This window comes from Temnothorax americanus, unplaced genomic scaffold (genome assembly GCF_048541705.1).
Source record: "Temnothorax americanus isolate GAGA-0224 unplaced genomic scaffold, ASM4854170v1 Scaffold2, whole genome shotgun sequence".
In the NCBI taxonomy this organism is placed as follows: domain Eukaryota; kingdom Metazoa; phylum Arthropoda; class Insecta; order Hymenoptera; family Formicidae; genus Temnothorax; species Temnothorax americanus.
Window position 1 is genome coordinate 7,928,975 of NW_027509338.1, and position 14,489 is coordinate 7,943,463.

General features: G+C 38.0%; 1 protein-coding gene and 1 long non-coding RNA gene across 2 annotated transcripts in view; one reads left to right on the forward strand and one right to left on the reverse strand.

The window, feature by feature from the left end:
- Positions 1 to 8,893, reverse strand: part of LOC143896834 (uncharacterized) — a 47,564-nt gene extending 38,671 nt beyond the window's left edge. The window contains exons 1-3 of the long non-coding RNA XR_013256763.1: positions 8,078 to 8,893; positions 7,261 to 7,352; positions 6,858 to 6,901 (exon numbers count right to left, since the gene is read on the reverse strand). This is a non-coding gene — a long non-coding RNA (uncharacterized LOC143896834). The remainder of the gene's footprint in view (positions 1 to 6,857; positions 6,902 to 7,260; positions 7,353 to 8,077) is intronic.
- Positions 8,894 to 9,115: 222 nt separating this feature from the next.
- LOC143896823 (uncharacterized) overlaps positions 9,116 to 14,489 on the forward strand; it is a 116,367-nt gene continuing 110,993 nt past the window's right edge. Inside the window, exons 1-2 of the mRNA XM_077404903.1 lie at positions 9,116 to 10,531; positions 10,680 to 10,736. The gene's annotated coding sequence lies outside the window, so the exon portion shown is untranslated. The remainder of the gene's footprint in view (positions 10,532 to 10,679; positions 10,737 to 14,489) is intronic.

Here is a 14,489-nt window from a genome sequence, read left to right on the forward strand (position 1 = left end):
TAATATATATGTAACAATTTGCGCAAAATCTACTTTTCAATTATAAAACAGCAAGTTCATCAATATTTAATTATTTGTTCGTAATTAAAGAAAATTAAGTGCGGAAAATATGTCGGGAGTTTTAATTATTATTCCGCAAACTTTGTCAAAAATATTGGATGTACAATTTTCACATATGATGTGTTTGCATAATAAGGAAAGAAGAAAAAAATATTCAAAATGGCATTTCGTGTTACGTATACAATGAAACCGTTATCAAATAAAAAATTAATATCACTCTTGCTTCTACGTTTTTGCCGGCGTATTGATTTGATGAATTTTCTCGTTCTAATATTATTCCCGTCGTATAACGTATTGTAGGTACAACATGTAGTACATTTTACCCGGCAGCGCCTTCGAGGGCATCGAAGCGGGTCGAATCTAAAAGTGAAGAATACCGTTGGTCGCGGGAAAAAAGGTACGATGCTGGATGAATCGAATGACGGGGGCGCGTACATAGGTCGACGGTAAAAATGCTGGAATTTACGGGGGTATCTATTTTTCTTTTTGGTCCTGCCGTTCCTCTGCGTGTATTGTCGGTCCCTACCGACCAACGGTACCCTCCTACGAATGTCCCACGAGAATCTCTCCATTCTACACGAACCGTGATTCGCGAATCTACCAATTTATCTGCTGTAAGGCCTGGTCAGTGACCAGCCGAATGAGACGCGAAAAATTCGCTTAGCAGTCTCGTGCCCGACGGTTTTGCGTGTATACGATAAAAAAATATAATTATTGGCTGTTGCATGGTTATTTACGGCCATTTGCGTTTATGGATTAATCTATATGATTTCTGCTCCATATATACTGACGTTTTTGATTAATCTAAAAAAATTATTAATCTTAAAAAATGCATAATATTTATTTGCTAAATATTAAAAATGTTTTTTTGGTATAGATTTACTATTCAACAAGATTATTTTTGCGCATAATTGTACGAGTAAATGAAAACATGTTTTTGCGTTTTTATAAGAGGTAAACACATGGTGGTTCTAAAAACATACCAATTTATCTATTCTATAGTCGTTCGTTTAACGATTCGGAAAAACGAATAAAAAGCCCGCACATTTACCTGATGATTGTTTAATGAGGTTTCCAGTGTTCTCCAAGGGTTATTTCTTTTACTTTTCGATTTTCATAAATTTTTTATAATTAAAGAGAAAGAGAAAGAGAGAGAGAGAGAAATAAAAAATAAATATCTAAGTGCATAAATTTAATTTGTCTTTCAAAGATCTTGATTGGTCTTTGTCCAATTCGGACAAATGCCAAGTGTGGATATTATTATACATGGCAACCTGCTTGATGGTCAATATATGTATATATATACACGAGATTTTTGCTGAACAGAAAATAGAGCATATATACGAAACCTGGAGATTCTGTTATACGGTGCATTATATCTCCTGATGGACTAATTAGAATAACGGACGCATCGCGCGTTCTCGCAATATATACGTAATGATCCGGCGATAACCTAATATTACCGTTAATTACGGACAGCCCTTGTAGCTTAGCGCGCGCGTGAAAATTTGAATGTAAAATTTAATAATTCTAGAGTGATTGATGTCATATTCTGTTCCGGTCGAGGGACAACGTATACGAGAAGGATATTAAATCTCATCTTAACAGGAGATAAACAGTTTAAACAGGAAGCCAGCGACGCTAACTGGTGCACCGCGTGCCCTGAATTAATTGGTGCAATGATTAAGAGCTTGTGGTGTATATTTTCTCCAGATATGCATAATGCGCGCTAACATAGGTATTACGGACATGTTAATATTGCTCGCCGCTCATTAGCATAAAATTTAAGGGCGAATTTTCAATACGCTACGCGACAGACATTAACGTATTGTCGAATACATAATTTAGCCAGGCCTTACAGGCATATATATAGAGACTCTCAGTAAATACAACCACGAGCCACGAGTTACTATGATATTACTATGATAATGCGAAGGGCTTAGGCGGAATTCTTACGATTAGTCTTACCATATATCCAATTATGATCAAGAGAATACTATAATTTCACATTTATTCTGTTTAAATTAAGCACGCGCGAGAAAGGTGTAAATTTATTATAATTTATCAAAGTCCATTTTAAAACTAACTATTTTCACAAAAATTCAAACAATCTACGAAATGTAGAAGAATTAAAAAACCTGTGTAGTAGCAATATATGTACATATATAATATATATATATATATATATATATATATATATATTCTTTTTAATTCTATGTAATTTTTTGATAATGTGAGCGCGGTAACGTAAATTACCTTTGAATAATTAAATTAAATTAAATTAGAATTAAGATTCCATTTTTCTATATAAGAAAATAAATATCTTAAAAATGTTCACTGAGAAAACGGTTTATCTCAGTGAACTAATTTGCAGTTAATTTGAAACCGCAGGCAATGGAACTGATCGAAAAACAAAGTGTCGATCGTTAATAAGAAATATTTGAGGTACGGAAGTCTAATTGACACTTTATCGTATCCGAAGGGGTTTAATCGATACCTACATCGATATTGTGACGTCGCCTCGCTTGATTAATAACTATCTAAACCCGATATTCATCAGCGCATCCCGACTTAAGCACGAAGTCGTGCCTTTTCGATGAGATGGATAAATTGGCGGACTGTCGACAGTGTCGACACGATAGCACACGATAGCCCACGATAGCTCTATAGGTGCTAACCGGGAAGCGCTTTCAATTAATTTGAAATATCGACTCGCCGCACAGTGGTGCTCGAAACGAATTTTGCGGATAAAAAGTTTGTAATCGAATTTTTTTAACGTTTTGAGAAATTAACTGCATGTGATAGACTAATATAGGTACTATTTATTAATATATACCTTGCGCTAATATCTTTATGTTAATATGATATTTTTTTATCTTCTTTTACTTACTATATTTAATCCAATAAGCCTATATATCAAGATATTCAAGAAATGTTTTAAAAAATACTGATTTGTTATATTTCTTACATGTGATATATTTTAATATGAAAAACTCCGCATCTGACAATTATGCTTGCTCTCAATATGTTTTTTTGATGATTTCTTACGTGTATATATTGATGGCGAATAATTTACGAATATGTAGATATATTATAATATTTTTTCAATAAATCTATTATATAAATCTATTATTCTGTTTTTGTTAGTCTAACAATAAGTACCATTATGTCGCAATGTAGTCGCTGGCGGCAATGCGCGCTGCAAATTAACGGTGACGTAATTAGTTGTGCTCACGAAAAACGGATATATTGAACAGAGAGCATTAATAGTAATTATTACAGAACACTTTTCTGCTTTTCCTTTTATCTTAACACCGCTTTCGTCGCTTTGCCTCAAGACTTATGATGCTATAAAGCCGTAATTACGACGTTTTGTAATTTAACTTCGCAATGTTAGTTGGTTATACAGAACAAGATTCAATTATCTTACTTTTGCTTGCAGGGCAATAAGGATGAATAAAATTCACGATCCTCCAAATAAATTTGTTACTCGTAATAAATTTGTCTTCTACATGCACATTATTATTCAATACTTTAATTAAATAATAATAATTAGTAATAAATTAAATTTTACAGCGTACGCGAGAGGAAGAAAAGTAGGAAAAATTTCCTCGCGCCGGAACATCCCGATTTCACCTTTTCATTTTCGTTATCGAGGAAACTTGTCACTTTACCACTTTCAATTTTGTTATACAGCTTCTGTAGAAAACATAGCACATTAGGTTGCCGATGAGGAGCGAATCTTCGTGCAGTCGGGGTGGATAGCAAATGTTTGACAATAAGAAAAAAAAAGAGAGGAAAATAACAGCGATCCCCTACCTTGATACCTTGCGTCCCTGAATAAATCGATATAGGAACTACGAGGCACGTATAGACTGTTTATTTTAAAAAAATTGCAGATTAAATTATCAAATGCATTATTAAAATAATAATACATTGCCCATAATGGTTGATAAATTCGACCGAGGTATACATACGCGCATACTATTCTGTAATTTGGATTATTTGCAAAATAAATGGTTATTATTACGAGAAAATGATGCGCCAATGGTACGCTGAATAGTTCATGTATTCCAAGTAAATATGCATTACTGTCAAAAATATCCTCGAATATAAAACAACAAAGCGGTCTTTAAAAACAGAACTGTATAAAAGCTACCAGTTTTCTATTGTTCATATTATCGCGCATATCGGTCTACTTACTCAAAGTATGACGCAAAATGTGATGTAGATTGATGCGCATAATCAAGAGAGAATTATGCGATTAGTATTTCATTATCTCTTTTTAATTAATGTCAAGATAAGGGTAATAATAGACGTGACCGATTCAAGAGCTCTTCAAAAGATTAGTTTTACGAGATTAAATCGATCAAAGGCAAATTTATTTTTGTAAAAATAAAATTGCCGTGAGATGGAAAGAAAGATAAAAGATCCTTCTTAAATAATAACAGAGGTTGCTTCTCGCAACGGTATTACCATAGAAATATAACGCGTAAGCTTTCATCACAGTACGTAATATAATTTATCTCGACCGACGTTGCGATATATTTTCCGTTTCAGCAAGACAATGCACGATATATTTTAAAATAATCACGCGTGCTTTTAGATTTAGAGAATGAGCACAAGGTAAACGTTAGTCCCTTGAAGTGCTGAAACTTGTACGTAATTCGCTGACTTGCGTTTATGTCGCGGAAATTATATTACGTCGTCCGTGTGCGTTATGAAAGAAAGACGAGTTCGGGACTACGAAAAAACGTGTTGACGTAAAAATGGTAATTTCAACAAAGATATGGTGGAAAAATGTAAGAAATGACCGAGCAACTGCATTTCTCTGTGCGTGTACATATACTGTGAAAATTATGCTTAGTAAGCTACTGCAGCGGACAGAAAATTATTCAGCGTTTTTATTCGGCGGTCCGGTGGGGCGTTTCATAATTCATGTATAATTGCGACTTAGTTAAGCGCAGCTTGATATGTAAAACGATGCTTTTATAACAATTTAAAGCGCATCAATTTGGTATAGAGAGCGCGTTACACGTCAATCACAAAAGAAGTTTTTCGTTAAAAACAGCCGCCGGACGATGGAATGAAAATTTATAAACACGAGAGAATGAGAGAACTTTTCGCATTTTATACTATCGTTGCGTGAGCACGAAATCGCGTCTGGAATATTGAAATCGCGTATAGAGAGTAAAAACGAATGGGAACGATTGGAAAAATATGTGGAAATGATTTGGTTAAGCGTTTCGATACTTCAAAATCCACTCAACGCATTTGGCTCTCTACTGTTTTTGTCAGATATATTTCGCGTATACGTTTCGGTATATTTTGTTGACATGACTATTTTATGTAAATTTTTATTAAAAAGTTTGGTAACGTCACGTAATTAAATGTACAATGTATAACGGAGCTTCATCAGGTCGTTCTTTTTTTTTCTCCAAATTCAGCGAGCTGTATGCGTACGAAATATTTAATATTTCTGCTAAAATAATAATAATCTGCCGTTCGTTGGTTTTACCACCTACCATGCTAACATGAAATCAAATATTTGTTGCCGCGATACGAAATACATAGATGAATGAAATGGATTAAAACAGAATTGGAACGCATCAAGAGCTTGATAACTCCGCTTGAAACCGCTTAGGAACGAATATCGTTCCTTCGTAAACATTTGTAATAAGCAATTTATAGAAAACAACACATTTCATGATTACCGAAAATATACTATTGATGTTTACTCGCAAAGTTTCAAAGGAGTAAAAATAAGATACGTTATACGTTATATACGTGACATCATATTCGCACGAAATGTCAGATATATGTATATTTGCTTTTATATTAAAACTAATATCTTTGTCTCTCATGTTAAACCAAATATTTTGTGTTTCTTACTTTTGTTGAAAATATTGCCGCACTTTTACTCGTACAATCCATTAAAGCATTTGCATATGCTGCAGAGCTCTAAAAAATGTATCTCCTTATATTTCACTTTATTAATAATACCTAATGAATAAAAAACCAAGTTTCTCTTTTATCTCTTAAATAATGTAGTTTAATACATTTTGATAATATAGTTTAATAAATTTTGATAATCAATTTGATCTCGTTACATCACAATTGCGATTGAAATTCAATTGAGGCACTCAAATAAAGTTCGTCTTGAAACGCTGCTCGAGTTTTGTTTTTCGCACTTCAGTAAATGATGCTTGAGAGAAGATAATATATTAATAAATAATATATATATATATATATATATATATATATGAATCTCATAACTTTTAAATCTCGTAACATTTTTTTCGGAGACTCGAGAAGAGAATGATTATTTACGTAAAAAACTAGATTCTAATTGTAAGTTCAGTAGATTATTAAAATATAAAAGTTGCTTTTCGAATAAAAAGATAAATTTTAGTCTTTAAATAATAGATTCAATAATTTTTTAAACAGTAATTAGTCAATTTATTCAAATTATTTTAAAAAAAAGTTAAATAATTCACGTGTAACAGTAATTAAAATTCACTACTAAAAGTAATACACACACACACACACACACACCAAGTATTGTAGATGCAAATTTTTTCGTCAATTCAAGTTTAAATATAACATTTCTAAAACACTCTCTCAATCGAGTTAGCCGTTATCTCGAACGTAAATAATTATTTACGTCGATGAAGCAAAGCGTAAAATGTGCGGCTCGTTTACCATTCGAAAAGTGTTATATTTGTTATATCTATAATATTGTTTTTTACTCCGGATCCTTTACTCCAAATTTAAATAAAAAAAATAATTACACTCACCATTACGATGTGCAGCAGCGGAGTTGTAGCACAACTACGTTGATCTATAAAATACAAATATATTCAGATTACATCTACTGTTATATATTATTATATTTTAAAAAAATTTTTCATTCATTTTATTTAAGTAGATATACAGAGATTAAAGATATCCGAAAAGAAATTTTTTCTTAACCATAAACTTCTAAAATTTAATGAGTATACAAATAATCCAAAGAAATGTACACGTTAAAAGTCTTATAAAAATATTTTATTTTAATGGAAAAAGTATTATCTCTCGAATAATAAAGAATATTTCATACGCATCGTATTACACAATGTAAAAATATTAATATCCGAATGTTCAATAATTAATTTTGCTACGTATAATATGTAACAAGTAAATAATGAATTATACTCTCACCCTTCGGTTGCTCCGCCGTCGCCAGATGCTTCCCCGAGCCTCCTCCTCCTCTCATGTTTTTTCATTGCTGATTTTTCGTAGCACAACATTCACTATAACGAAAAACACGTAAACATTATAATTACAAGAAACTGCAATTACTCCGTTTACTACTGCGTTTTGCAAATGGTAGCGGATAAACTTCGAACGGGCGTTTCAACATATTAATTACGACTCGAAATCGATCCGTTTCCTAGCCGTCAGACGGTTTTGTTAAGGACCGAAAAATTCATAAATAGAATTGGCAACTTCTGCGAAATAGCGAGACTGCGATATAGCGCGACGTGAGTTAGTGGCTAATAAAATCGCAATAAAAAATACTTGAAAATATACAACGCCGAACTTCAACATTATACGTGCGATATATAATTTGAACGCGTAAATCGCGGAATTACCAAGCAAATTGCATTAACGTCGGCGAAAAGAGTGAAAGTAAAAATGTACTTTAATCTCCAGCCGTTGTAAAAAAAAAACCGTCCGCAAGTATCGCGACGAAACGAAATTATTTGCGAGCCTCGTTCCTCCGTTATCAGTTCTGAATCCCGCGAAATATCCGTTACACTTTTCAATTAGCGGTCGACGGCGTGACGGTGCTTTTGCGACATATTGTAGAATGGCCCCTAAGTGAGACGCGACGTCGTGACGTAACATCTCTTTTTTTCGCATAGGAGATCGAACTCCGGGCACTCCGGCCGAAATTGCGCCGGAGTTAAACATCGAAAGGAGTTCGAGTGGCGGAACGCGACATAGGACGGCAAAACAACAAACAACTACTCACCTCACGATCGCTCTGCCGTTGCCCGATGCCTCCCAGGCCCCCTCCTCCTCTCCGCGGTCCACCCTCGTTGTCGCATCTCCGTTGGCACACTCACTCAACTCGTTCCCGCGTGAAAATATATCGTCACTTGCGTCTGCGATCGCGCGATACTTTGCACGGCACTCCCGGTATTAATCTCGCGACGCGACGCGTACTTGATTACACGGCGACGAAAGAATCACGTCGGAGAAGTTAGCTGTACGAACCGCTCGACGCTCGTCGGCCCGTGACGTTCCGGCCGCATAGACGCTAACATGGCGGAGAGAATTTCGTAAATCGCGCAGCCAACTTCACTCGCCAAAATAAAGCCAACCGTCGCGAGGACGCTAAACTTGCCGCTTTTGGCTGTACCGCAATTAAATTATCGATTTGTGAACATATTACCGAATGCGATATACCTCGGTGTCCGTATAAATTCCGCGAAGCACATATGTATTAAATGAACATTCGATATGTCACACTTCTTCGTGATCTGAACCTGAACACACACAGTCAGACCCGGCGTGTGTATTCGTGTATTACTCCGCGATGCGAACCGAGAGCAACAGCAACGCCAGGGTCGCCAGGATGGAAACGCGGTGAGCGCGGACGGCGCGTGCGACGCGGGCGCGGTGGGGGCGCAGCGGCTAAACGGCTTTTCAACAGCTCGAGTACTTACCTAGTGCCGAATGGTACCGAACGCGCCCGACGCGCCGTGCCGTGCCTAGTCATCCCCCCCCTCCAACCCTACTGCTCGAGTTGCCGCGGAGCCTTGGTCCCGGCAACTTGTGCGCACTTGTGCGCTTGTGCGCGACCGTGTGACGCGTGACCCTGAGCCGCCCCGGGCAACTTGTGCGTGAGTCGCTCCGTCAGCTCCGTGTGTTGTATCGTCGTAATATATTTCACTGAACGCGAAACGCGATCGCGGTGAGTGCCGAGACGAGAAACGCAAAACGCGATACTTCGGACAATTCACGATTGCCATCTCGCACGCGGTTTAATCGTCTCTTGTGTCGTCCCCGCGCCAAGGGCGCCAAGGCACCTGCTTCGAGTCGGCGGATAGCGGCGCGTGCCGCATCGAAACGCGATCGTTTCCCATGCACGAGCGATTACGCGCCGCAATCTCTTATGCGCAGAGTTTAATTAGTTATCGCGATCAATGCCCAACGGGTGTACTTAGAGGCATTTGTCGACGCGCGCGCGAGCGGCGAGCACCTTCTTTCGCTTCGCGGAATTTCGGAGCTGCGAGGAATGTAAATTGTTTTATTGCGATAATTACACGCGAGCGACAATAATGACTCTTTTGACTTGAATTCGCATCAAACTTGGCATTTTTCGTCGATCTGAATCAATTGGCTCGCTGCTTTCGGATCGAATCGAAGGAGGAATACGTGAATCGAGACGTATCGATCATACGTTAATTGTCACGCGTATTTCGTTGCGTTGAAACATATCGCGCGTGAACGACGCTGAATTTCCGACCGCCATCATTTTTAACACGGTTATCAACTCGACTTTGTTAATCGCCCTGAGAGAACGCCAACGTCATTTTCGAATTTTTTTTTGGTCGTAACCGGAACGTAAAGCGGATTAACTTCAAAACGGCGCCGTGGCGTGTTTAATTAATACCAAATTAACGGCCATAATTATGCGTTTTAATCCTCTTCTATACTTGTAAATTGCGTAACGTGAATTTTATTCGCGCGCTTGTGTGCGGTTCGCGATTTTCAGAACCCCTTCCCCTTTCCCCGCCGCTCGAGATCCCTCCGTGCCAATCGCGCCTTGCGAGACTCGCGACTCGAGTCGGTCGAGCTTTTCGTGTTTTCGTGTTTCTTCACGTTTGCCTTTGCGATCGCGTTTCGGTGGGATTAACTTTGATTCCGTCGCGATGCACCGCGGCGAACGAAATTGCCGTTTCGAAGTTAGCTGCTCTTGCTCTTTCTTCCACAAATCTCGCAGCGTTTTTCTTTCTCGGCGATCGGCTGCGATCGGCTGGTCGCCCGCGGCCGCTAGGGGAGAGAGAAAGAGCGAAGTTGAGTGCAAGTGTAGCTCACGCTCGCTATTATATGTACGTACGCTTCGGTTGCGTTCGGAAATTTCACTCGGGTCACTCGGGTGCACACCAGCGTCGTAATGTCGTCGTTCTGTCCTTGTTCAATTTTTAGTAACCAAGATAGAACGGCGCTACGCGTGCGCTCCGAGTGAAGTTTCGGAACGCAGCTTTATAACCGGCGTCTTCGCGTCCGAATCGTAAAGTTCGCGCCGCGCGCGATTAAAATCGGGAGCGCGACAATTAGTACGCGCGATCGTAATTAATCGAGTGTTGTGTCTGTGTGTGTGTGTATGCGCGCTCGCGCGCGCGCGTGCGACGATGCAAGCTGAGAGGAGGGGAGCGGGGCATGGGCGGCATCGGGCGACGGCGGAGCAACCAAAAGGGTGAGTAAATTATTACTTTTTATTTCATTTGCCAATTCTGCGGGAAATAATTATTTACTTGATTACTTTACGCGCGAATTATTCCTCCGGGCGCGCTGATTGCTGTGGGCGCTGTTGTCATTTCACGTTGTATTTCTCTGTTTTACAGAGAGACCGAGGGCGCGATGTCGACGTAGCCGCAACTCCGCCGCTGCGCGTCGTATCGGTGAGTCGCATGTTTTTTTTTTTCGTTCCATTGAGTTTATGGATCTGCGTGAGAGAATTGTATCGCGGGTATATATGTGACAAAGATGTAAACGTATGTATATTCGGGTTAACGGCGCGAGAATACCGATATGTATAACGCCTCACGAAGATCTATCATCTCTCTCTCTTTTTCTCTCTCTCTCTCTCTCTCTCTCTCTCTCTCTCTCTCTCTCTCTCTCTCTCTCTCTCTCTCTCTCTTTTTCTCTCTCTCTCTCTCTCTCTCTCTCTTCTTTTCTCTTTTCCTCTCTTTCTCTTTTTTATTCGAAAAGATATTTGATAGATGATAGATGCGATAATTCCGATAATTATCTCACGTATTGTAACATTGCGGAGTGTTTCGCAACAGTCGATACTCTGATAACATTCTTTTAAAAGCGAGTAAAAAAAAAACTTAAAAGAGCCTTTTTGGTTTTTGCTATATTACAGATGAGAGTCATTAATTAATTTCATTTTTAAAATATAATTATAAACAATATAATTATTTCTATATATAAACTTACCCGCGCGGCACGTATGTACATACACCAATTTACGTTTGAATTATCGATGTTAGCCTTCCACAAATACAAATATCAAATAATACTTCCCGCAAACCAGAAATCAAGCCAGAAATTCGTATAAATTAATTCGTTCGTTATGGATATACGTTCGCTGCATTTCGAGATAAATAGGCGGTGGCCGTTCTGTGGCGATCGACGTCGCTACGGTGTCGGCGCACGTAGACGTATAGGATAGCGTATGTACAATCCGGGGAAATCGGGGATGGCAGCCGATACGTAAACAAATCCCTGAAAGATCATCCCCGAGCGTGATCCCGGAAAATGTCTCGGGCGTCGCCGCGATATATTGGATCGGAGCTTGATTCGCGGGGCGCAAAGCGACCTTCTCCCACGTGTTTTCTTTTTTTTTTTCAGATTTATACGGCGCGAATGTGCGGGGTGGTGGCTCTCGCGCAGGTATAATGTAGTTCGAGAATATAGGGAAAAAGAGAGGGCGAGGGATGAGGAGAATGCCATCGGGAAGAACGCGATGATGGGCGATAAAGCACAAACTCCCTCGGGCAACGGGATTGCTTATCATAGTCGTCGTCGATCGTTCGTCTCCGTTCGCGGAGGGGGATAAACCCCGGGGTCCCGACGGATAGGGCATTCCGTCGCCGCGGATAAAGCATGGGAATGTCGTCATCGCGAATAACCGGAGTCGATATTCCGAGTTGAATCGATATCTCATCGCGACTAGCGGCGAAAGTTACTTGCCCCTTTAACTTGATTTGGAATATTTCTCAGACAGCGCAATGTCCAAAATCAGGACATTAGATGTCTTGAAGCTGTCTTAATGACGTCTTATGTCCCGATTTTGGACATTGTATATACAGTCTGGATTAGTCCTTAAAATTGGGCACTCGATTTTATCTCGAAATTATCTTCTGTGTCTCCTTAAATAAATATTTTAGGTAATTTATACTCATTATGCGCATCATCCCGTATCAAGAAAAATACCGAGTAAGGCTCAAAATAATAACTTCATATCTCGAAAATGATTTAACGGCCGTATTCTGATTAATCGAAGATTGCGATTACTCGGGTTTCTTCGGCGTTCTTTATTTTTGGTGCTCAAAAATTTGTGTGTTGTGACAGACAAAATAATAAGACATCTAATCATTCATTTTCATTTTCTTATTTACTATCGATTCGTAATTGCTTTCCGATATTTCGAGCAAATGTTGCGCGCGTTGATTATCACTAAAATTTAATTATCTCTTTGATTCTACCGTGAACCGATAATGAGAACGGTGTCGCGTCATTCAAATTAAATCGCATATGACGCAATCGTAATATCTCTCAGAGCATAGGCTGCTTTATATGTGCTCGTTACCACAATTAAATCGAGTTCGACGGTAACGCGATTCATATGCAAATAGCAGAAAGTAATCCATAATTCGCTGACAAGCTATTCGCGTTCATTTATCAATTTACCCAATTGGGAGTTATTATTTCTCAGTCGTCATTGTACACTCTACGTAGTCAACTGACATTGTTTTTACATTTTATCGTTTTTCCTTGCAGGGATAATAACATATGAACGCGTCCTCGAATGTAAAATACATTTATATGCCTATTATTACATAAAAAAATTTAATATTTGATTTTCAAACTTAATTATAATCTCTGAATATTCTTTTCAAGTTCTTATAAGTTTATCCTGACGTAAATCTGTAGCGTGCATTCTAATGCGTCGTGTACGTTATGTCGCGACGTTCTCATCATATATTCCGATCGTGTAGTAATGAAAATCTTATTTCCCACTTTTCTCAACGTATTGTTTTTATATGCGCATTGTTTTTTTTTCCATCTCTTTTTCTCTCTATTTTCGGCATCAAGTACCTATTATTATTTTATTGTTTCGATCTATTTAAAATAAAATATTACGGAACCAATTTCGCTCCATCCTCATTATAATGTTGAAATATGAAAATGTATTTAGCACATATATTTATAAATAATTATTTTTTTTGTTTGTGCGAATAAATTGAAAGTGATATTTTACGGTCATTGCGATATTGTGACAACGATGAAGTGTACAAGATAATATTGTACATAAACGTTTATGTCTCGTTTTTATTTTGCCATCTTCATCAGCGATATTTCATTCCACGCTCGCCCGAAGCCAAATGTGATTGTAATTGCACGCGACCTCGATTGCATGAGTACTTTTAGCTCGGAGGTGTAATATGCAAAATTATTTTCGGGAATGCAGCTTGCAAACAAAATTGAACGAAGCACAATTATCATTCGCAATTATGCTCTCCGACATGCGTTAACGCCAAAAGCTACGGAGTCTAACGAAATATTGAAATATCGTATTAGCGTTGTCTTGAACGAAGGACGCGAGAATACTAAATTTGCGTCTGTCAGCAGCATTTCGCGCGGAATTAAATTCGATACACTTTCGTCGCGATTCCTTCGATAAGTCAATTTAACTTTCGTAAAAGATTTTTCATTAGATCCAGTTTTATTTTATTGTCGATGAATCTTAAGGGGGTATGACACCTTTTAGCATGAACTCTTTTCACGATTTGTTTTAACATATAAGGAATAGAGCAATCGAAAATCGGCTTTAAGGAGTCTTTTATTATACATTGAAGATGTAAAAAAATTTTTTTTTGTATATAAAATACACCTTGTCAAAAGAGGCCGTGTGCGTCACGGAGGTCCAGCTGGTGTACATGATTTCGGCTGACTCTGGTATGACCTAGAACAGAAATCCAAAAAAATTCTTAATTTTGTAATAGATTGGCTATGGAGGTACGTAGCCGTTTTTAAATTGGATTGCTAGTTTTTTTTTGGGAACCAATTTTATACACGATTTTTCAGTGTAAATTTAGACACTTTTGTTCAAATTAGTGCCAATTTCGCAAAAATCAGTATTTTCCAAAAATCCTACGTACCTCTATAGCCAATCTATCACAGATTAAGAAATTTTTTGGATTTCTATTCTAGGTCATACCAGTCAGCCGAAATCGTGCGTACACCAGCTGGACCCCCGTGACGCACACGGCCTCTTTTAACAGGGTGTACGAACATGATTTTATGTACAAAAAAATTTTTTTTTTCATGTTTAATGTATAATAAAATGACCCCTTAAAGCCGATTTTTGATTGCTCTATTCCTTATATGTTAAAACAAATCGTGAAAAAGAGGTTAAATTTTAT